This window comes from Lingula anatina, chromosome 5 (genome assembly GCF_051362555.1).
Source record: "Lingula anatina isolate TDL-2025a chromosome 5, LinAna3.0, whole genome shotgun sequence".
Taxonomy (NCBI): Eukaryota; Metazoa; Brachiopoda; class Lingulata; order Lingulida; family Lingulidae; genus Lingula; species Lingula anatina.
In genome coordinates, this window is record NC_141771.1 from 19,105,629 (window position 1) to 19,128,156 (window position 22,528).

At 32.6% G+C, this 22,528-nt stretch overlaps 1 protein-coding gene and 3 long non-coding RNA genes across 5 annotated transcripts in view; 2 read left to right on the forward strand and 2 right to left on the reverse strand.

The window, feature by feature from the left end:
• LOC106152117 (uncharacterized) overlaps positions 1–22,528 on the forward strand; it is a 130,333-nt gene that overhangs the window by 26,022 nt on the left and 81,783 nt on the right. The gene's annotated exons all lie outside the window — the stretch shown is intronic.
• The window catches only part of LOC147761801 (uncharacterized), a 130,906-nt gene that overhangs the window by 2,118 nt on the left and 106,260 nt on the right, over positions 1–22,528 (reverse strand). The gene's annotated exons all lie outside the window — the stretch shown is intronic.
• On the reverse strand, positions 2,702–4,612 carry LOC147761802 (uncharacterized). Its single transcript, XR_015334877.1, has 3 exons — positions 4,477–4,612; positions 4,015–4,217; positions 2,702–2,761 (listed from the first exon to the last, which is right to left on the reverse strand). It is a non-coding gene; the product is annotated as an uncharacterized LOC147761802 (long non-coding RNA).
• LOC147761803 (uncharacterized) lies at positions 10,327–21,930 on the forward strand. Of its 2 annotated transcripts, XR_015334416.1 has the most exons (6): positions 10,327–10,879; positions 12,081–12,257; positions 15,152–15,328; positions 18,222–18,450; positions 20,715–20,942; positions 21,687–21,930. It is a non-coding gene; the product is annotated as an uncharacterized LOC147761803 (long non-coding RNA). The 2 variants fall into 2 exon arrangements; XR_015334415.1 differs by lacking the exon at positions 10,327–10,879 and having other exon boundaries at positions 11,986–12,257; positions 21,687–21,929.

Below are 22,528 nucleotides of genomic sequence, written 5' to 3' on the forward strand. Positions count from 1 at the left end.
AAGAGCATGGACATGTAGAAAATTTGATTACCATTTGGCTTCATGTCCATGGAAGCTTCGAGTCCCACAATGAATATGCCAACATGATAAAAATGAATATTTCACTAAAATGTATAACTTCCAGAAAAAGAAGCCAATTAGACTGCTTTTCCAACTCAGGCTGCATTTTAGTCCTTTGTTTCTTTTTTGAAAGTTTGACAATCATAAGTAACATGGTTTTCCCATAATGGTCATGGCAGCAGCACCCAAAATTGTGTTTTCTTCTATTTTAATGCAATATTACATAATGCTTAACAGCATAATGACCATCAGTTTTTAATAATAAAAGATCCGTATCGTGGATTTTCAGAAAATGTGACTAGCATGGGTCTTCAAGCCCGTGGAGGTTCTAAGTCACACCTTGAAAATGCCAATATGTGAAAAATTAAATTTTCACAAAAAACTGATTAACTGCCAAAAAAATTTACCAAATAGTCTGCATTGCCCACTGAAGCTTTATTTAAGTCCCATGTTTCTTCCTGTAAGTTTGAGCACAGTAAGTGACATGGTTTTCCTTAAATGGTCATCATGGGAGCAGTGTCCAAAATAGGGGTGTCTTCAAATTTTGATGCACTATTACATAATGTTTAACAGGATAATTACCATCAATTTTTAATAATAAAATATTAGTATCATGGATATTCAGAAAATGTTCCTAGCAAAGGTCTTCAGGCCAAAGGAACTTCAAAGTCACACCTTGAAAATGCCAAAATGTAGACAAGACAGCACTGTCTTGAAATGTTTTTTTTCTCCATTTTTAACAATTTTTTAACATATAACAAAATTAACAATTTACTGCCACTTATATATGATCAACTAAGAAAATTGATGAGATGGGAAAAATATCAATAGAACAGTGTTTAATGTCCAATTTCCTCCATTCTGAGTTTCTGAACATAGTGAATGAATGAATCTGACAAACTGCAATGATATGAGTTTATTTCCATTTTTGAAACTCTATTATACAATACGTGATAACAAGTTTACCATCATTTTTACATAATCAACTAACAATGTTGTAAAGATGCAGGAAATGTCAAACAAACACTTTTACGAATCTTATTAGTTAAATAATGAGACTGTTAACATGCCTAAGAATTGAATCTGAGGAAATGTTTAAAAACAGCATAACTTATAAAATAATGGCCCGATTATGCTGATTTTCGAACTTGACCTGCATTTTAGTAAGATTAATTACTCCTGTGAGTTTCATGACAACAGGTCTATCGGTTTTCCTTGAAATGTGTTAACAGTGTTGCACATATGCTAAAAAGTGAAAAAAACAGCATAACTACTAAAATAGTGGCCCGATCATGCCGATTTTCGAACTTGATCTGTGTTTTAGTAAGATTAATTATTCCTGTGAGTTTCATGACAACAGGCCTATCGGTTTTCCTTGAAATGTGTTAACAGTGTTGCATATATGCTAAAAAGTGAAAACACAGCATGAATACTACAATAATTGCCCAAACATGCTGATTTTCGAACTTGACCTGCGTTTTATGAATATTCATCAGCTCTGTAAATATAAAGCCAAAAAGTAAAACTGTCTTCCACTTATCGTGTAAACGATGAAAGTGCACGGCGACGGCGACGGCGACGGCGACAGGGACGGCGACGGCGACGACAGACGCAGGTGATGGCAATATGTACAGACACATCTGTGTCTGTACATAAAAAATGATATCAAAAAAAATTTAACATTCTATATCTGTGCATGTTCAAATAGGATTCAGCATTACAATTTGTTAAGAACGTTCAAAGATTTAATTGATTTTAAAAATTATCTTCTTAAGTATGCTAAAGACCAGACTTTGTTTGAGCAACATGATTGTGGTGTGTATAAATGTGTGTGTGTGTGTGTGTGTGTGTGTGTGTGCATGTTGTCATAAGTATATCAAATTTCACAATTACTTTACTGAGATTCCAGCCTTACCTAGCTCCTCAATACTTAGGGTCTTAACAATTGCTACATTATTCTCTTCTTTGGTATCACCTGAAAGAACAGAATTGAATTTTAAGGAATACCAAGCGTGTTCAATAATTACACAGCAAGAGCATTCATTTTTCTGAAGTTAAAATATCTTCTTAAGACTGTCAAAGGCCAGACATACTGTGCAACATAGTGTGCATGTATGTGTGTATGCGTGTATGTGTGTGTGCACATGTGCATGCATGCTAGATAATGGAACAGTGAATTTTAACTCAGTGTTTGTGCGAGTCTCCACCCTAAAGTACATCTGTGTGTGTTTACACTTTTTAATTTTGTTAAATGAGTTCCTGTTAAATTGACCTTACTGTCTTACCTTTTTCTTTGATGCCCTCAGCATCTGGCACAGTCTTTGTGTCTTTGATATCAGCTAAAGAAAAAATTACATCAATTAAAAACTTTACATTCCATATTTGTGCAATAGGATTCAGCATTACAAAGACACATTCAAAGACTTAATTAGCTTTAAGAATAAATAAATTATCTTCTTAAGCTAAAGACCAGAGTTTGTTTGAGGAACATGCTTGCAGTGTGTAATGAAGGTGTGTGAATGTGTGTTTGTTAGTGTATGTGTGTGTGTGTGTGTGTGTATGTGGGTTTGTTAGTGTATGTGTGTGTGCACACGTTTCATAAGTATATTAAAAGTCAATTTTACTGAAATCCCTGTCTTACCTAGCTTCTCAATACTTAGGGTCTTAACTACTGCTTCATTGTTCTCTTCTTTGGTATCACCTGAAAGAATAGAATTGAATTGAATTTTAAAGATAACATTATGTGTGTTCAATCTTTACACAGCGAAAGCATTAATTTTTAAGAAGATAAATATAATTTTAATAATTATAATTTTAATATAATTTTATAAATATACTGTATACAATTACTAATAAATCAAATACTTAAAGGACAACTCAGTGGGTTAGATTAATGTATAGAAGCAGGTTCTATGTAAAACTTTGATCAGATTTGTGTTTTGGGAGATTGTTTATTGTTATATGAATAAGTCTGGGTCACAAAAGTCCTGTTAAGACAACTAGAATAAAGAATTAGAAAACGAAAACTATTTATCATGATTTCGGAGCACAGCCAGAAGTACTTCCGGCTCAAGGTCACGACCTCGATTTTCCCACGCTTACGACCAATCACAGCAGGCTTCAGTCAGCATGAGATAGACGTCACGACTACACAGCGAAACTTGTCAGACATGTAAGTGCCGCCTGTCCATTTTTTCGGTACATTTACCGATCAAAGACAGAAAACGTAAAGCCCAAAACGCTCTTATACACGTAACCAACTTTGTATGAGCACAAATATTGTCATTTATTGTGAACAGGATAATATGATAATCAGACACACTTGAGACCTGTGAAGCGCATACTCACGTGTCGAGGAGTAGTTTCGCCATTGCCTCGTATGTGAGTCCTAACTCAGCTTTAAGTGTCCTCCACCGCCCCACCTCCCTCCCAACATACACAGTCTGAGTGCTTCTTCGTCTGTCTCTAATTTTCTTTCGTATCTTGCGAACTGGAGTGGCTATTTTCTTTCGCCCCCTTTTGTCGCTCTCCTGTTCAGACTTGACGCGCGTCTGAGCCATGTTTGCTGTTTTGGCGCCAAATAGTAACATCCGGGTCTCAGCCGTAGTACTTCATTCATAGTAAACCGCGAGACTTAGCGAGAAATTGCGCGTTCTGAAGCCGTACTGTGAGGTGGTAGCTGAGTATTTAAGACGAGTCGTCTTTTATTATTTAATGGAACTTAAAAACGGTATTAGGTAGCTTCATTTTCTGAACGGTTTTGGATAGGATATACCTTGGTCATTATGGGGAAATTGGTGAGTTTTCCAGGAAAATTCATTTTCGTGCTATTTTAAGGGTTTAACGCGCTGAGACTGTCTTTAAACATGCCAGACTTTAAATTTTCTTTTTCAATTTCAAAGAAAATCATTTTTACCTTAGATCATTACTTTTGTAAAAAGATATAATACTTACATTTTGTGGCTTAATGAATTTCCATTCTATTTTTGAGCCCTTGGGCAGGAGAAACTCTGCCCTTAGAGACGGGACACCCATGCTGGTGGTCCTTGACATGTTAATGCCACGCTGGGTGTCCCAGCCTCCAAGGGCAGTTCCCCTGCCCACCACTTTTGCTTTCAACAGGTTTTCTCTCAAAATTAGTCTGACAGTGGCTTTGGCTGTTCAAAAAAGTAAAATAGAAAGAAATCCTATCAATATATCTTTTTGATAATTTCACTACAGGCATCCAAATTGACCACTTAATTAAAGTAAATAAAGTATGGGATATCTTACTTTCATATTACAAAGAAATTAATTAGTTGTTTAGGCCCACTGTAATGCTAGCCCATTTATCAAAAACATACAGTCACATGCACACACACGCACGCACACACACACACACACACACACACACACACACACTCACACACAACTTACGAGCACACTGTTCTTTTTTGTTTATTTCAATCTCCATATCAGATGTCATCTGCAATTAGTATAATTTAATAAATGAAATTTTAGTTAAACAAGATACAAATAATAGATTTCTGTATCTTCATTTGATAGTTTTTGTATAAAAAAAAAAAAACATTTGTACCATTACAAGAATGATCATCAAAACGTTAATTGTGTGACAAGAAATTTTCAAGAATTTCGTTTAGAATGTTAAATAATCATTAAGAAATCATGAACAACACTGTAAAAAGGCGGTATGTGGGCTTACTTTAAACTTGATACAGGATTTCAGTTTGGAATAAAAAATAAAACTTACCAGCGACTGTGTAGACATTGTCTCTTTGCTTTGTTTACAAAACAATAAATAAGAATAATTATTGTATAAAGAAATTTCATTGGACAGCTCCTGTATTGTTTCCTTACTTTTAACCAATCAGATTGAAGCTCTCGGCCTTGAGTCTTTCTGATAAATTACAAATCACAGTATACATCAATGTCTGCACCCTGGTAATATCTATTGCAGTGCCAGAACCTTTTCCCTCCTCGCACAAGTTTCTTAGAAAGCAGGCGTTGAACCTGTTGCTGATACTGGCCGCAGTCCATTACAAATCCAGAGTCTCACCTCTTGCACAGCGCCATCTATACTAAACAATGTTTATATGGCGAATGCGAAGGGTGTTGCTGAAAAGCCGAGATTTTCATCAAACATTCTGTACACTGGATGTTACCTTCCATCAGGACACTTACCTTCGATGGTTCTGTTATAGATCCTAATGGCAAACTTAATCGGTGAGTTCAGGATGAGACATCTGAAGTGAAGAACACATATGGTATCGACTGTGTCAGTTGTTCACTGTTCACATCACGATGCAATGTGCTTGTGAAGGTTTTACAATTGTGCATCAGAATGTTGACGCTGCAGTTTAAAAGTGCTTTTGGAAAACTGACAAGACTGCACATCGTCAGCTTTTTGAAGTTTTGCCATTCCCTTTTCATCTGTAGATGCTCAATGGCTTATGAAGGTGAGATAATTAACTGGAGAACTGACGTATCTTTTAATATATAAGAAGACCTTGTTCCTCTTCAGCCTTGACTTACAACAACAGGAGCGGATTCAGAGATATTTTCTGACAGTCTTCCAAATTATCTTTGTTGCTCCGTTCTTCATTTTTGACCGTCTTCCGACAGAAAAAATTAGATACCCGTGAATGTAAACTTGAAAATCTGACCGTCTTCCGGAAGACCCAGAAGACGCCCTGAATCCGCCCCTGAACAACACTTAATTTTGTAAGTTTTATATATTTATTTCTTCACAGTTAATATGATGTACACATGTAGTAAACCTACTAAAATTACTCTAATATTCTGGATCTTAAGGAAAAAGCCTCAGATCACTGACTTTTTTGTCTTTTTCAGTCCATCATCTGACCACAATGTACTATAGGACTCCTGTAGGCACAGGACTATACTGCCACAATGGAGCACAATGACTCCAGACTACAACACTGTCCTAGGAGGCACAGGACTATACTGCCACAATGGAACACAATGACTCCAGATTTCTACACTGTCCTAGGAGGCACAGGACTATACTGTCACAATGGAACACAATGACTCCAGACTATTTCACTGTACTAGGAGGCACAGGACTATATTGCCACAATGGAACACAATGACTCCAGACTACTACACTGTACTAGGAGGCACAGGACTATATTGCCAAAATGGAACACAATGACTCCAGACTATTTCACTGTACTAGGAGGCACAGGACTATACTGCCACAATGGAACACAATGACTCCAGACTACTACACTGTACTAGGAGGCAGAGGACTATACTGCCACAATGGAACACAATGACTCCAGACTACTACACTGTACTAGGAGGCAGAGGACTATACTGCCACAATGGAACACAATGACTCCAGACTACTACACTGTACTAGGAGGCAGAGGACTATACTGCTTGCGTAGAGAATGTGAAGACAGACATTTCAGCCAGTGAACAAAATGTTCTCAGCGAAAGAACAGCCAAAATCACCAGATTTAAGGAGATCTCAAAGAGTAAGGAAAATCCCTGAAAGATTCAAGGATTATGTGTTATAAAAGTGTTTAGTTAGCTACCAAGTGGTAAAGACTTGATTTAGAGAGTGATGTTCTGGCAACCTCTCCTCTCTTGTATAGGACTTAATTTTTATCTCTTTCTCAAAGTAATTCAAACTGTACATGTGACAGTGAACACTAAGATCACAAAATACAGTAAAGGACTTCAATCATTTTTTTTAGAGACATTGATTTGTAAGAACAGCACTTAAAGTTTCATGTTTGTATTAAAAAAATGAGAGAAAGACAATAACACTGCTACAATTTGTGATTTTATTCAAGAATCAGTAACCAATGGATCAGTGACTGCTTATGTTTCTCATTTTCAAAGACTGTTACATGTAAATCACGAAGACTTTTGTGAGAGACTGTCAGACACTGCACATATATTATTATTATTTTCAGTTTACTTTTCAACCCCAAGTAAAAGTAATTCAAGGTGGGGAAGGATGTAATGTAGTAGTTTGACTTTATGCGTGTGTTATATCTTATATGTAGATCTTACGTCATCAGTTTTACACATGAGTTAGTATAAATGGAATAAAGAGCACATGGTCTCTTAAAACACCGGCTACTCTAGTCACTTTATTATAACTACTACACTGTACTAGGAGACACATGACTATACTGCCACAATGTAACACAATGACTCCAGACTACTACACTGCACTAGGAGACACATGACTATACTGTCACGATGGAACACAATGACTCCGGACTACTACACTGTACTAGGAGACACATGACTATACTGCCACAATGGAACACAATGACTCCAGACTACTACACTGTACTAGGAGGCACAGGACTATACTGCCACAATGGAACACAATGACTCCAGACTACTACACTGTACTAGGAGACACATGACTATACTGCCACAATGGAACACAATGACTCCAGACTACTACACTGTACTAGGAGACACAGGACTATACTGCCACAATGGAACACAATGACTCCATACTACTCTGTACTAGGAGACACAGGACTATACTGCCACAATGGAACACAATGACTCCAGACTACTACACTGTACTAGGAGACACAGGACTTATTACCACAATGGAACTCAATGACTCCAGACTACTACACTGCACTGGGGGGCACAGGACTATGCTGCCACAATGGAACACAATGACTCCAGACTACTACACTGTACTAGGAGACACAGGACTTATTACCACAATGGAACTCAATGACTCCAGACTACTACACTGCACTGGGGGGCACAGGACTATGCTGCCACAATGGAACATTATGACTCCAGAATAATTTCCAATATGGTTATATAAGAGCATGCATTGCATATATTAAATGTTTCTACACAGATCACATTGTTTTCTGGATCTTTACAGCCTTTCAGCAAGTTTTTCGTCTTTTATAATGTAATACCTGATATTTAGGTGAATTGTGCTGCTACTGATGTGAGACTTTTTATGTAAATCCCTTGGGCATTTTATTACTTTGTCAAAGAAACTGAAAAACCAGTTTTAAGACACTAAAAAATTAAGAAGATTGTTTTAAAGATGTTTTTTTTATCATCTTCCAGCCAGAAGGATGGCCAAGTCCATCAGAGTGAACAGAGGAAACAGTCAACAGGTAAACTAAATATGTGGATCTATCATAAATGAAAACTTATGGACAAAAAATGAAAAAGTAAAATTATGAAATCATATTTGAATCTACATGTATTCAAATTATTAATTTTGTTTACGATTTGTTTTTGTCAATTCGTACTCTTCTAATGATCAATTTCCCGTAAACCTGACACTTAGAAAAAGACAGACATCTGATCAGTTCTTTCAGTTATATTGTTCTTGTTCCAGAGTACCCTTACCATGAAAAAGCAGGCAGTGAAAGACGGCACCAAGAGCAGCAGTATGTCTTATCCATGTGTACAATACATGATATTTGGCAAGAGTTAGGACATTGTCAAATATTGTGATAACAACAACCCCTTCCAGAAACCCATTGTTAGGAGTAATCTGCATCTGACATTGGTAGTAAGGAGAAGTCTTGTATGGGTATATATTGTTTTCCAGATGACAGTTATAGGTAATTTGCAACCTCTTACACAAACAACCTCAAATCATCACATTTGCTGTTTTCTTTCAGAGTAAGTAATACATTGCAATATTGAAATATATGTTTTGGTTTATTCTCACTCTTCTGATGATGAATTTCTAATAAACTTGACACTTAAAAAATAACATAGACAGCTGATCAGTTTATCACAGATTTTTATTGTTGTTAAGCATCATTTGTACAAATTTCAGAAATATTGGACCAGATTTTACAAAATTATTAACGTTTAACTATTTTAAATCATTGAATTTGCCAGTCTTTTCAATGTAATTTTCAGTTCTTTCAGTTATATTGTTCTTTTTCCAGAGTACCCTTACCATGAAAAAGCAGGCATTGAAAGACAGCACCAAGAGCAGCACTATATCTTATCCATGTGTACAATACATGATATTTGGCAAGATTTAGGACTTTGTCAACTATTGTGATAACAACAACCCCTCCAAGAAACCCATTGTAAGGAGTAATCTGCATCTGGCATTGGTAGTAAGGAGAAGTCTTGTATGGGTATATATTGTTTTCCAGATGACAGTTATAGGTAATTTGCAACCTCTTACACAAACTACCTCAAATAATCACATTTGTTTTTTTTTTTTTTTTTTTTCAGAGTAAGTTATACATTGCAATATTGAAATATTTGTTTTGGTTAGTTCTCACTCTTCTGATGAAGAATTTCCTATAAACTCGACACTTAAAAAATAACATAGACAGCTGATCAGCTTATGACAGATTTTTATTATTGTTAAGCATCATTTGCACAAATTTCATAAACATGGGACAATATTTGACAACATTATTAATGTTTAACTATTTTAAGGCCTGCGATTTGCCAGTCTTTTTCAATGTAATTTTCAGTTTTCCCAAATATATTGTCCAAAAAAACACTTTTCATTAAACATAGTCAACTGATCAGCTTCTCTCAGATTTTAATTGTTGTTAAATATCATTTGTAAAAATTTCATAAACATTGGACAAGATTTGACAAAATTATTAATGTTTAACTATTTTAAGGCCTGCGATTTGCCAGTCTTTTCAATGTAATTTTCAGTTTTCCCAAATATTTTGTCAAAAAAAAACACTTTTCATTAAACATAGTCAACTGATCAGTTTCTCACAGATTTTAATTGTTGTTGAATATCATTTGCACAAATTTCATAAATATTGGACAAGATTTGACAAAATTATTAATGTTTAACTATTTTAAAGCCTGCGATTTTGCCAGTCTCTTCAATGTAATTTTTAGTTTTCCCAAATATATTGTCCCAAAAAACACTTTTCATTAGTCACAGTCAACTAATCAGCTTATCACAGGTTTTTATTGATGTTAATTATCATTTGTTCAAATTTCATAAACATTGGACAAGATTTGACAAAATTATTTATGTTTAACTATTTTAAGGCCTGCGATTTGCCAGTCTTTTCAATGTAATTTTCAGGTTTCCCAAATATTTTGTCAAAAAAAAAAAACACTTTTCGTTAAACATAGTCAACTGATCAGCTTCTCACAGATTTTAATTGTTGTTGAATATCATTTGCACAAATTTCATAAATATTGGACAAGATCTGACAAAATTATTGATGTTTAACTATTTTAAAGCCTGCGATTTTGCCAGTCTCTTCAATGTAATTTTTAGTTTTCCCAAATATATTGTCCCAAAAAACACTTTTCATTTGTCACAGTCAACTAATCAGCTTATCACAGATTTTTATTGATGTTAATTATCATTTGTTGAAATTTCATAAACATTGGACAAGATTTGACAAAATTATTAATGTTTAACTATTATAAGGCCTGCGATTTGCCAGTCTTTTCAATGCAATTTTTAGTTTTCCCAAATATATTGTCCCAAAAACGCTTTTCATTAGTCACAGTCAACTGATCAGCTTATCACAGATTTTTATTGATGTTAATTATCATTTGATCATATTTCATAAACATTGGACAAGATTTGACAAAATTATTAATGTTTAACTATTTTAAGGCCTGCAATTTGCCAGTCTCTTCAATGTAATTTTTAGTTCTTTCAGTTATATTGTTCTTTTTCCAGAGTACCCTTATCATGAAGAAGCAGGCATTGAAAGACAGCACCAAGAGCAGCACTATGTCTTATCCATGTGTACAATACATGATATTTGGCAAGATTTAGGACTTTGTCAACTATTGTGATAACAACAACCCCTCCAAGAAACCCATTGTAAGGAGTAATCTGCATCTGGCATTGGTAGTAAGGAGAAGTCTTGTATGGATATATATTGTTTTCCAGGTGACAGTTATAGGTAATTTGCAACCTCTTACACAAACAACCCCAAATCATCACATTTGCTGTTTTCTTTTGAGTAAATAATATATTGCAATATTGAAATATTTGTTTTGGTTAATTCTCACTCTTCTGATGATCAATTTCTCATAAACTTAACACTTAAAAAAAAACACAGACAACTGATCAGCTTATCACAGATTTTTATTGTTGTTATGCATCACTTTTACAAATTTCATAAACATTGGACCAGATTTGACAAAATTATTAATGTTTAACTATTTTAAGTCATAGAATTTTGCACTGTTAATTTTCAGTGTAATATTCAGTTTTCTCAAATATATCATCCAAAGACAACACTTATCATTAAACACACTCAATTGATTAGCTTATCACAAATTATTATTGTTGTTAAGCATCATTTGTACAGATTTCAGAAACATTGGACCAGATTTGACAAAATTATTAACGTTTAACTATTTTTAAGTCATGGAATTTTGCACTGTTAATTTTCAGTGTAATATTCAGTTTTCTCAAATATATCATCCGTAGACAATACTTTTCATTTGACATAGTCAACTGATCAGCTTATCACAGATTTTGATTGATGTTAATTATCATTTCTTCAAACCTCATAAACATTGGACAAGATTTGACAAAATTATTAATGTTTAACTATTTTAAGGCCTGCAATTTGCCAGTCTCTTCAATGTAATTTTTAGTTTTCCCAAATATATTGTCCCAAAAAACACTTTTCATTAGTCACAGTCAACTGATCAGCTTATCACAGATTTTTATTGATGTTAATTATCATTTGTTCAAATTTCATAAACATTGGACAAGATTTGACAAAATTATTTATGTTTTACTATTATAAGGCCTGCGATTTGCCAGTCTTTTCAATGTAATTTTTCAGTTTTCCCAAATATATTGTCTTAGAAAACACTTTTCATTAAATACAGACAACTGATCAGCTTATCACAGATTTTTATTGTTGTTAAGCATCATTTGTACAAATATAAGAAATATTGGTCTAGATTTGACAAAATTATTAATGTTTAACTATTTTAAATCATTGAATTTGCCAGTCTTTTCAATGTAATTTTCAGTTCTTTCAGTTATATTGTTCTTTTTCCAGAGTACCCTTACCATGAAAAAGCAGGCATTGAAAGACAGCACCAAGAGCAGCACTATATCTTATCCATGTGTACAATACATGATATTTGGCAAGATTTAGGACTTTGTCAACTATTGTGATAACAACAACCCCTCCAAGAAACCCATTGTAAGGAGTAATCTGCATCTGGCATTGGTAGTAAGGAGAAGTCTTGTATGGGTATATATTGTTTTCCAGATGACAGTTATAGGTAATTTGCAACTTCTTTCACAAACAACCTGAAATCATCACATTTGCTGTTTTCTTTCAGAGAAAATAATACATTGTAATATTGAAATATTTGTTTTGGTTAATTCTCACTCTTCTGATGATCAATTTCCCATTAACTTTACCATTACAAAAAGACACAAACAACTGATCAGCTTATCACAGATTTTTATTGTTGTTAAGCATCATTTGTACAAATTTCAGAAACATTGGACAAGATTTGACAAAATTATTAATGTTCAACTATTTAAAGACCTGTGATTTGGCAGTCTTTTCAATGAAATTTTCAGTTTTCCCAAATATATTGTCCTAAAAAAACACTTTTTTAGATACAGTCAACTGATCAGCTTATCACAGATTTTCATTGTTGTTAAGCATCATTTGTTCAAAGTTCAGAAATATTGGACAAGATTTGACAAAATTATTAATGTTTAACTATTTTAACTCATTATTTGCCAGTCTTTTTAAAGAAATTTTCAGGTCTTTCAGTTATATTGTTCTTTTTCCAGAGTACCCTTACCATGAAAACGCAGGCAGTGAAAGACAGCACCAAGAGCAGTACTCTGTCTTATCCATGTATACAATACATGATATTTGGGAAGATTTAGGACATTGTCAAATATTCTGATAACAACAACCCCTTCCAGAAACCCATTTTAAGGAGTAATCTGCGTCCGGCATTGGTAGTAAGGAGAAGTCTTGTATGGGTATATATTGTTTTCCAGATGACAGTTACAGGTAATTTGCAACTTCTTACACAAACAACCTCAAATCATCAACAACCTCAATCACATTTGCTGTTTTCTTTCAGAGTAAATAATACATTGCAATATTGAAATATTTGTTTTGGTTAATTCTCACTCTTGTGATGGTCAATTTCCAGTAAACTTGACACTTAAAAAAAGACACAGACAACTGATCAGTTTTTCCCAGGTTTTCATTGTTGTTAAGCATCATTTGTACAGATTTCAGAAACATTGGACAATTTTTTTAAAAATTATTAACATGTAACTGTTTTAAGTCATGGAATTTTGCACTGCTCATTTTCAGTGTAATATTCAGTTTTCTCAAATATATCATTCGAAGACAACTTTTCATTAGTCACAGTCAACTGGTCAGCTTATCACAGATTTTTATTGTTGTTAAGCATCATTTGTACAAATTTCAGAATTATTGGACAAAATTTGACAAAATTATTAACGTTTAACTATTTTAAGTCCTCAGATTCCCAGTCTTTTCAATGTAATTTTTCAGTTTTCCCAAATATATTGTCTTAGAAAACACTTTTCATTAAATACAGACAACTGATCAGCTTATCACAGATTTTAATTGTTGTTAAGCATCATTTGTACAAATATTAGAAATATTGGTCTAGATTTGACAAAATTATTAACATTTAACTATTTTAAGTCACTGAATTTGCCATTCTTTTCAATGTAATTTTCAGTTCTTTCAGTTATATTGTTCTTTTTCCAGAGTACCCTTACCAAGAAAAAGCAGGAGGTGAAAGACAGCACCAAGAGCAGCACTATGTCTTATCCATGTGTACAATACATGATATTTGGCAAGATTTAGGACATTGTCAAGTATTGTGATAACAACAACCCCTTCTAGAAATCCATTTTAAGGAGTAATCTGCATCTGGCATTGGTAGTAAGGAGAAGTCTTGTATGGATATATATTGTTTTCCAGGTGACAGTTATAGGTAATTTGCAACCTCTTACACAAACAACCCCAAATCATCACATTTGCTGTTTTCTTTTGAGTAAATAATATATTGCAATATTGAAATATTTGTTTTGGTTAATTCTCACTCTTCTGATGATCAATTTCTCATAAACTTAACACTTAAAAAAAAAACACAGACAACTGATCAGCTTATCACAGATTTTTATTGTTGTTATGCATCACTTTTACAAATTTCATAAACATTGGACCAGATTTGACAAAATTATTAATGTTTAACTATTTTAAGTCATAGAATTTTGCACTGTTAATTTTCAGTGTAATATTCAGTTTTCTCAAATATATCATCCAAAGACAACACTTATCATTAAACACACTCAATTGATTAGCTTATCACAAATTATTATTGTTGTTAAGCATCATTTGTACAGATTTCAGAAACATTGGACCAGATTTGACAAAATTATTAACGTTTAACTATTTTTAAGTCATGGAATTTTGCACTGTTAATTTTCAGTGTAATATTCAGTTTTCTCAAATATATCATCCGTAGACAATACTTTTCATTTGACATAGTCAACTGATCAGCTTATCACAGATTTTGATTGATGTTAATTATCATTTCTTCAAACCTCATAAACATTGGACAAGATTTGACAAAATTATTAATGTTTAACTATTTTAAGGCCTGCAATTTGCCAGTCTCTTCAATGTAATTTTTAGTTTTCCCAAATATATTGTCCCAAAAAACACTTTTCATTAGTCACAGTCAACTGATCAGCTTATCACAGATTTTTATTGATGTTAATTATCATTTGTTCAAATTTCATAAACATTGGACAAGATTTGACAAAATTATTTATGTTTTACTATTATAAGGCCTGCGATTTGCCAGTCTTTTCAATGTAATTTTTCAGTTTTCCCAAATATATTGTCTTAGAAAACACTTTTCATTAAATACAGACAACTGATCAGCTTATCACAGATTTTTATTGTTGTTAAGCATCATTTGTACAAATATAAGAAATATTGGTCTAGATTTGACAAAATTATTAATGTTTAACTATTTTAAATCATTGAATTTGCCAGTCTTTTCAATGTAATTTTCAGTTCTTTCAGTTATATTGTTCTTTTTCCAGAGTACCCTTACCATGAAAAAGCAGGCATTGAAAGACAGCACCAAGAGCAGCACTATATCTTATCCATGTGTACAATACATGATATTTGGCAAGATTTAGGACTTTGTCAACTATTGTGATAACAACAACCCCTCCAAGAAACCCATTGTAAGGAGTAATCTGCATCTGGCATTGGTAGTAAGGAGAAGTCTTGTATGGGTATATATTGTTTTCCAGATGACAGTTATAGGTAATTTGCAACTTCTTTCACAAACAACCTGAAATCATCACATTTGCTGTTTTCTTTCAGAGAAAATAATACATTGTAATATTGAAATATTTGTTTTGGTTAATTCTCACTCTTCTGATGATCAATTTCCCATTAACTTTACCATTACAAAAAGACACAAACAACTGATCAGCTTATCACAGATTTTTATTGTTGTTAAGCATCATTTGTACAAATTTCAGAAACATTGGACAAGATTTGACAAAATTATTAATGTTCAACTATTTAAAGACCTGTGATTTGGCAGTCTTTTCAATGAAATTTTCAGTTTTCCCAAATATATTGTCCTAAAAAAACACTTTTTTAGATACAGTCAACTGATCAGCTTATCACAGATTTTCATTGTTGTTAAGCATCATTTGTTCAAAGTTCAGAAATATTGGACAAGATTTGACAAAATTATTAATGTTTAACTATTTTAACTCATTATTTGCCAGTCTTTTTAAAGAAATTTTCAGGTCTTTCAGTTATATTGTTCTTTTTCCAGAGTACCCTTACCATGAAAACGCAGGCAGTGAAAGACAGCACCAAGAGCAGTACTCTGTCTTATCCATGTATACAATACATGATATTTGGGAAGATTTAGGACATTGTCAAATATTCTGATAACAACAACCCCTTCCAGAAACCCATTTTAAGGAGTAATCTGCGTCCGGCATTGGTAGTAAGGAGAAGTCTTGTATGGGTATATATTGTTTTCCAGATGACAGTTACAGGTAATTTGCAACTTCTTACACAAACAACCTCAAATCATCAACAACCTCAATCACATTTGCTGTTTTCTTTCAGAGTAAATAATACATTGCAATATTGAAATATTTGTTTTGGTTAATTCTCACTCTTGTGATGGTCAATTTCCAGTAAACTTGACACTTAAAAAAAGACACAGACAACTGATCAGTTTTTCCCAGGTTTTCATTGTTGTTAAGCATCATTTGTACAGATTTCAGAAACATTGGACAATTTTTTTAAAAATTATTAACATGTAACTGTTTTAAGTCATGGAATTTTGCACTGCTCATTTTCAGTGTAATATTCAGTTTTCTCAAATATATCATTCGAAGACAACTTTTCATTAGTCACAGTCAACTGGTCAGCTTATCACAGATTTTTATTGTTGTTAAGCATCATTTGTACAAATTTCAGAATTATTGGACAAAATTTGACAAAATTATTAACGTTTAACTATTTTAAGTCCTCAGATTCCCAGTCTTTTCAATGTAATTTTTCAGTTTTCCCAAATATATTGTCTTAGAAAACACTTTTCATTAAATACAGACAACTGATCAGCTTATCACAGATTTTAATTGTTGTTAAGCATCATTTGTACAAATATTAGAAATATTGGTCTAGATTTGACAAAATTATTAACATTTAACTATTTTAAGTCACTGAATTTGCCATTCTTTTCAATGTAATTTTCAGTTCTTTCAGTTATATTGTTCTTTTTCCAGAGTACCCTTACCAAGAAAAAGCAGGAGGTGAAAGACAGCACCAAGAGCAGCACTATGTCTTATCCATGTGTACAATACATGATATTTGGCAAGATTTAGGACATTGTCAAGTATTGTGATAACAACAACCCCTTCTAGAAATCCATTTTAAGGAGTAATCTGCATCTGGCATTGGTAGTAAGGAGAAGTCTTGTATGGATATATATTGTTTTCCAGGTGACAGTTATAGGTAATTTGCAACCTCTTACACAAACAACCCCAAATCATCACATTTGCTGTTTTCTTTTGAGTAAATAATATATTGCAATATTGAAATATTTGTTTTGGTTAATTCTCACTCTTCTGATGATCAATTTCTCATAAACTTAACACTTAAAAAAAAACACAGACAACTGATCAGCTTATCACAGATTTTTATTGTTGTTATGCATCACTTTTACAAATTTCATAAACATTGGACCAGATTTGACAAAATTATTAATGTTTAACTATTTTAAGTCATAGAATTTTGCACTGTTAATTTTCAGTGTAATATTCAGTTTTCTCAAATATATCATCCAAAGACAACACTTATCATTAAACACACTCAATTGATTAGCTTATCACAAATTATTATTGTTGTTAAGCATCATTTGTACAGATTTCAGAAACATTGGACCAGATTTGACAAAATTATTAACGTTTAACTATTTTTAAGTCATGGAATTTTGCACTGTTAATTTTCAGTGTAATATTCAGTTTTCTCAAATATATCATCCGTAGACAATACTTTTCATTTGACATAGTCAACTGATCAGCTTATCACAGATTTTGATTGATGTTAATTATCATTTCTTCAAACCTCATAAACATTGGACAAGATTTGACAAAATTATTAATGTTTAACTATTTTAAGGCCTGCAATTTGCCAGTCTCTTCAATGTAATTTTTAGTTTTCCCAAATATATTGTCCCAAAAAACACTTTTCATTAGTCACAGTCAACTGATCAGCTTATCACAGATTTTTATTGATGTTAATTATCATTTGTTCAAATTTCATAAACATTGGACAAGATTTGACAAAATTATTTATGTTTTACTATTATAAGGCCTGCGATTTGCCAGTCTTTTCAATGTAATTTTTCAGTTTTCCCAAATATATTGTCTTAGAAAACACTTTTCATTAAATACAGACAACTGATCAGCTTATCACAGATTTTTATTGTTGTTAAGCATCATTTGTACAAATATAAGAAATATTGGTCTAGATTTGACAAAATTATTAATGTTTAACTATTTTAAATCATTGAATTTGCCAGTCTTTTCAATGTAATTTTCAGTTCTTTCAGTTATATTGTTCTTTTTCCAGAGTACCCTTACCATGAAAAAGCAGGCATTGAAAGACAGCACCAAGAGCAGCACTATATCTTATCCATGTGTACAATACATGATATTTGGCAAGATTTAGGACTTTGTCAACTATTGTGATAACAACAACCCCTCCAAGAAACCCATTGTAAGGAGTAATCTGCATCTGGCATTGGTAGTAAGGAGAAGTCTTGTATGGGTATATATTGTTTTCCAGATGACAGTTATAGGTAATTTGCAACTTCTTTCACAAACAACCTGAAATCATCACATTTGCTGTTTTCTTTCAGAGAAAATAATACATTGTAATATTGAAATATTTGTTTTGGTTAATTCTCACTCTTCTGATGATCAATTTCCCATTAACTTTACCATTACAAAAAGACACAAACAACTGATCAGCTTATCACAGATTTTTATTGTTGTTAAGCATCATTTGTACAAATTTCAGAAATATTGGACAAGATTTGACAAAATTATTAATGTTCAACTATTTAAAGACCTGTGATTTGGCAGTCTTTTCAATGAAATTTTCAGTTTTCCCAAATATATTGTCCTAAAAAAACACTTTTTTAGATACAGTCAACTGATCAGCTTATCACAGATTTTCATTGTTGTTAAGCATCATTTGTTCAAAGTTCAGAAATATTGGACAAGATTTGACAAAATTATTAATGTTTAACTATTTTAACTCATTATTTGCCAGTCTTTTTAAAGAAATTTTCAGGTCTTTCAGTTATATTGTTCTTTTTCCAGAGTACCCTTACCATGAAAACGCAGGCAGTGAAAGACAGCACCAAGAGCAGTACTCTGTCTTATCCATGTATACAATACATGATATTTGGGAAGATTTAGGACATTGTCAAATATTCTGATAACAACAACCCCTTCCAGAAACCCATTTTAAGGAGTAATCTGCGTCCGGCATTGGTAGTAAGGAGAAGTCTTGTATGGGTATATATTGTTTTCCAGATGACAGTTACAGGTAATTTGCAACTTCTTACACAAACAACCTCAAATCATCAACAACCTCAATCACATTTGTGTTTTCTTTCAGAGTAAATAATACATTGCAATATTGAAATATTTGTTTTGGTTAATTCTCACTCTTGTGATGGTCAATTTCCAGTAAACTTGACACTTAAAAAAAGACACAGACAACTGATCAGTTTTTCCCAGGTTTTCATTGTTGGTAAGCATCATTTGTACAGATTTCAGAAACATTGGACAATTTTTTTTTAAATTATTAACATGTAACTGTTTTAAGTCATGGAATTTTGCACTGCTCATTTTCAGTGTAATATTCAGTTTTCTCAAATATATCATTCGAAGACAACTTTTCATTAGTCACAGTCAACTGGTCAGCTTATCACAGATTTTTATTGTTGTTAAGCATCATTTGTACAAATTTCAGAATTATTGGACAAAATTTGACAAAATTATTAACGTTTAACTATTTTAAGTCCTCAGATTCCCAGTCTTTTCAATGTAATTTTTCAGTTTTCCCAAATATATTGTCTTAGAAAACACTTTTCATTAAATACAGACAACTGATCAGCTTATCACAGATTTTAATTGTTGTTAAGCATCATTTGTACAAATATTAGAAATATTGGTCTAGATTTGACAAAATTATTAACATTTAACTATTTTAAGTCACTGAATTTGCCATTCTTTTCAATGTAATTTTCAGTTCTTTCAGTTATATTGTTCTTTTTCCAGAGTACCCTTACCAAGAAAAAGCAGGAGGTGAAAGACAGCACCAAGAGCAGCACTATGTCTTATCCATGTGTACAATACATGATATTTGGCAAGATTTAGGACATTGTCAAGTATTGTGATAACAACAACCCCTTCTAGAAATCCATTTTAAGGAGTAATCTGCATCTGGCAATGGTATTGAAGGGAAGTCTTGTATGGGTATATATTGTTTTCCAGACGACAGTTATAGGTAATTTGCAACCTCCTACACAAACAACCTCAAATAATCAACAACCTCAATCACATTAGCCGTTTTCTTTCAGAATAAATAATACATTGCAATATCGAAATATTTGTTTTGGTTAGTTCTCACTCTTGTGATGATCAATTTCCCATAAACTTGACACTTAAAAAGAGACACAGACAACTGATCAGCTTATCCCAGATTTTTATTGTTGTTAAGCATCATTTTTCCAGATTTCAGAAATATTTGACAAGATTTGACACAATTATTAAGGTTTAACTATTTGAAGTCCTGGGATTTGCAAGCCTTTTCAATGTAATTTTCAGTTTTCCCAAATATATTGTTCCAAAAAACACTTTTCATTAGATTCAATCAACTGATCAGTTTATCACAGATTTTTATTGTTGTTAAGCATTATTTGTACAAATATCAGAAATATTGGTCTAGATTTGACAAAATTATTAACATTTAACTATTGTAAGTCACTGAATTTGCCATTCTTTTCAATGTAATTTTCAGTTTTCTCAGTTATATTTTTTCTTTTTCCAGAGTACCCTTACAATGAAGAAGCAGGCAGTGAAAGACAGCACCAAGAGCAGTACTATGTCTTATCCATGTGTACAATACATGATATTTGGCAAGATTTAGGACATTGTCAAATATTCTGATAACAACAACCCCTTCCAGAAACCCATTGTAAGAAGTAATCTGCATCTGGCATTGGTAGTAAGGAGAAGTCTTTTATGGGTATATATTGTTTCCAGATGACAGTTATAGGTAATTTGCAACTTCTTACACAAACAACCTCAAATCATCAACAACCTCAATCACATTTGCTGTTTTCTTTCAGAGTAAATAATACATTGCATTATAGAAATGTTTGTTTTGGTTAATTCTCACTCTTGTGATGATCAATTTCCAGTAAACTTGACACTTAAAAAAAGACACAGACAACTGATCAGTTTTCCCCAGGTTTTTATTGTTGTTAAGCATCATTTGTACAGATTTCAGAAACATTGGACATATTTTTTTTTTAATTATTAACATGTAACTATTTTAAGTCATGGAATTTTGCACTGCTCATTTTCAGTGTAATATTCAGTTGTCTCAAATATATCATTCGAAGACAACTTTTCATTAGTCACAGTCAACTGATCAGCTTATCACAGGTTTTTATTGTTGTTAAGCATCATTTGTACAAATTTTAGAAATATTGGACAAGATTTGACAAAATTATTAACGTTTAACTATTTTAAAGCCTGGGATTTGCCAGTCTTTTCAATGTAATTTTCAGTTTTCCCAAATATGTTGTCCCCCCCAAAAAAACACTTTTCATTTGACACAGTCGACTGATCAGCTTATCACAGATTTTTATTGTTGTTAAGCATTATTTGTACAAATATAAGAAATATTGGTCTAGATTTGACAAAATTATTAACATTTAACTATTTTAAGTCACTGAATTTGCCATTCTTTTCAATGTAATTTTCCGTTCTTTCAGTTATATTGTTCTTGTTCCAGAGTACCCTTACAATGAAGAAGCAGGCAGTGAAAGACAGCACCAAGAGCAGCACTATGTCTTATCCATGTGTACAATACATGATATTTGGCATGATTTAGGACTTTGTCAAATATTGTGATAACAACAACCCCTTCCAGAAACCCATTGTAAGGAGTAATCTCTATCCGGCATTGGTAGTAAGGAGAAGTCTTGTATGGGAATATATTGTTTTCCAGATGACAGTTATAGGTAATTTGCAACTCCTACACAAACAACCTCAAATTATCAACAACCTCAATCACATTTGCTGTTTTCTTTCAGAGTAAATAATACATTGCAATATTGACATATTTGTTTTGGTTAATTCTCACTCTTGTGATGATCAATTTCCCAAAAACTTGACACTTAACAAAAGACACAGACAACTGATCAGCTTATCCCATATTTTTATTGTTGTTAAGCATCATTTGTTCAGATTTCAGAAAGATTTGACAAGATTTGACAAAATTTTTAACATTTAACTATTTTAAGGCCTGGGATTTGCCAGTCGTCTCAATGTAATTTTCAGTTTTCCCAAATATATTGTCCCAAAAAACACTTTTCATGAAACACAATAACTTGATCAGCTTATCACAGTTTTTTATTGTTGTTAACCATCATTTGCACAAATTTCAGAATCATTGGACAAGATTTGTCAAAATTATTAATTTTTAACCCTTTTTAGCCATGGGATTTAACAGTCTTTTCATTGTAATCATTCATATAAGCAAAACTCGTAACATATGCCCCAGACTCATAAACTCTGCAGCATTCTGAAAAAAACTTTGATTGACTCTCATAAAGATATGTTAAGGTGGAACAC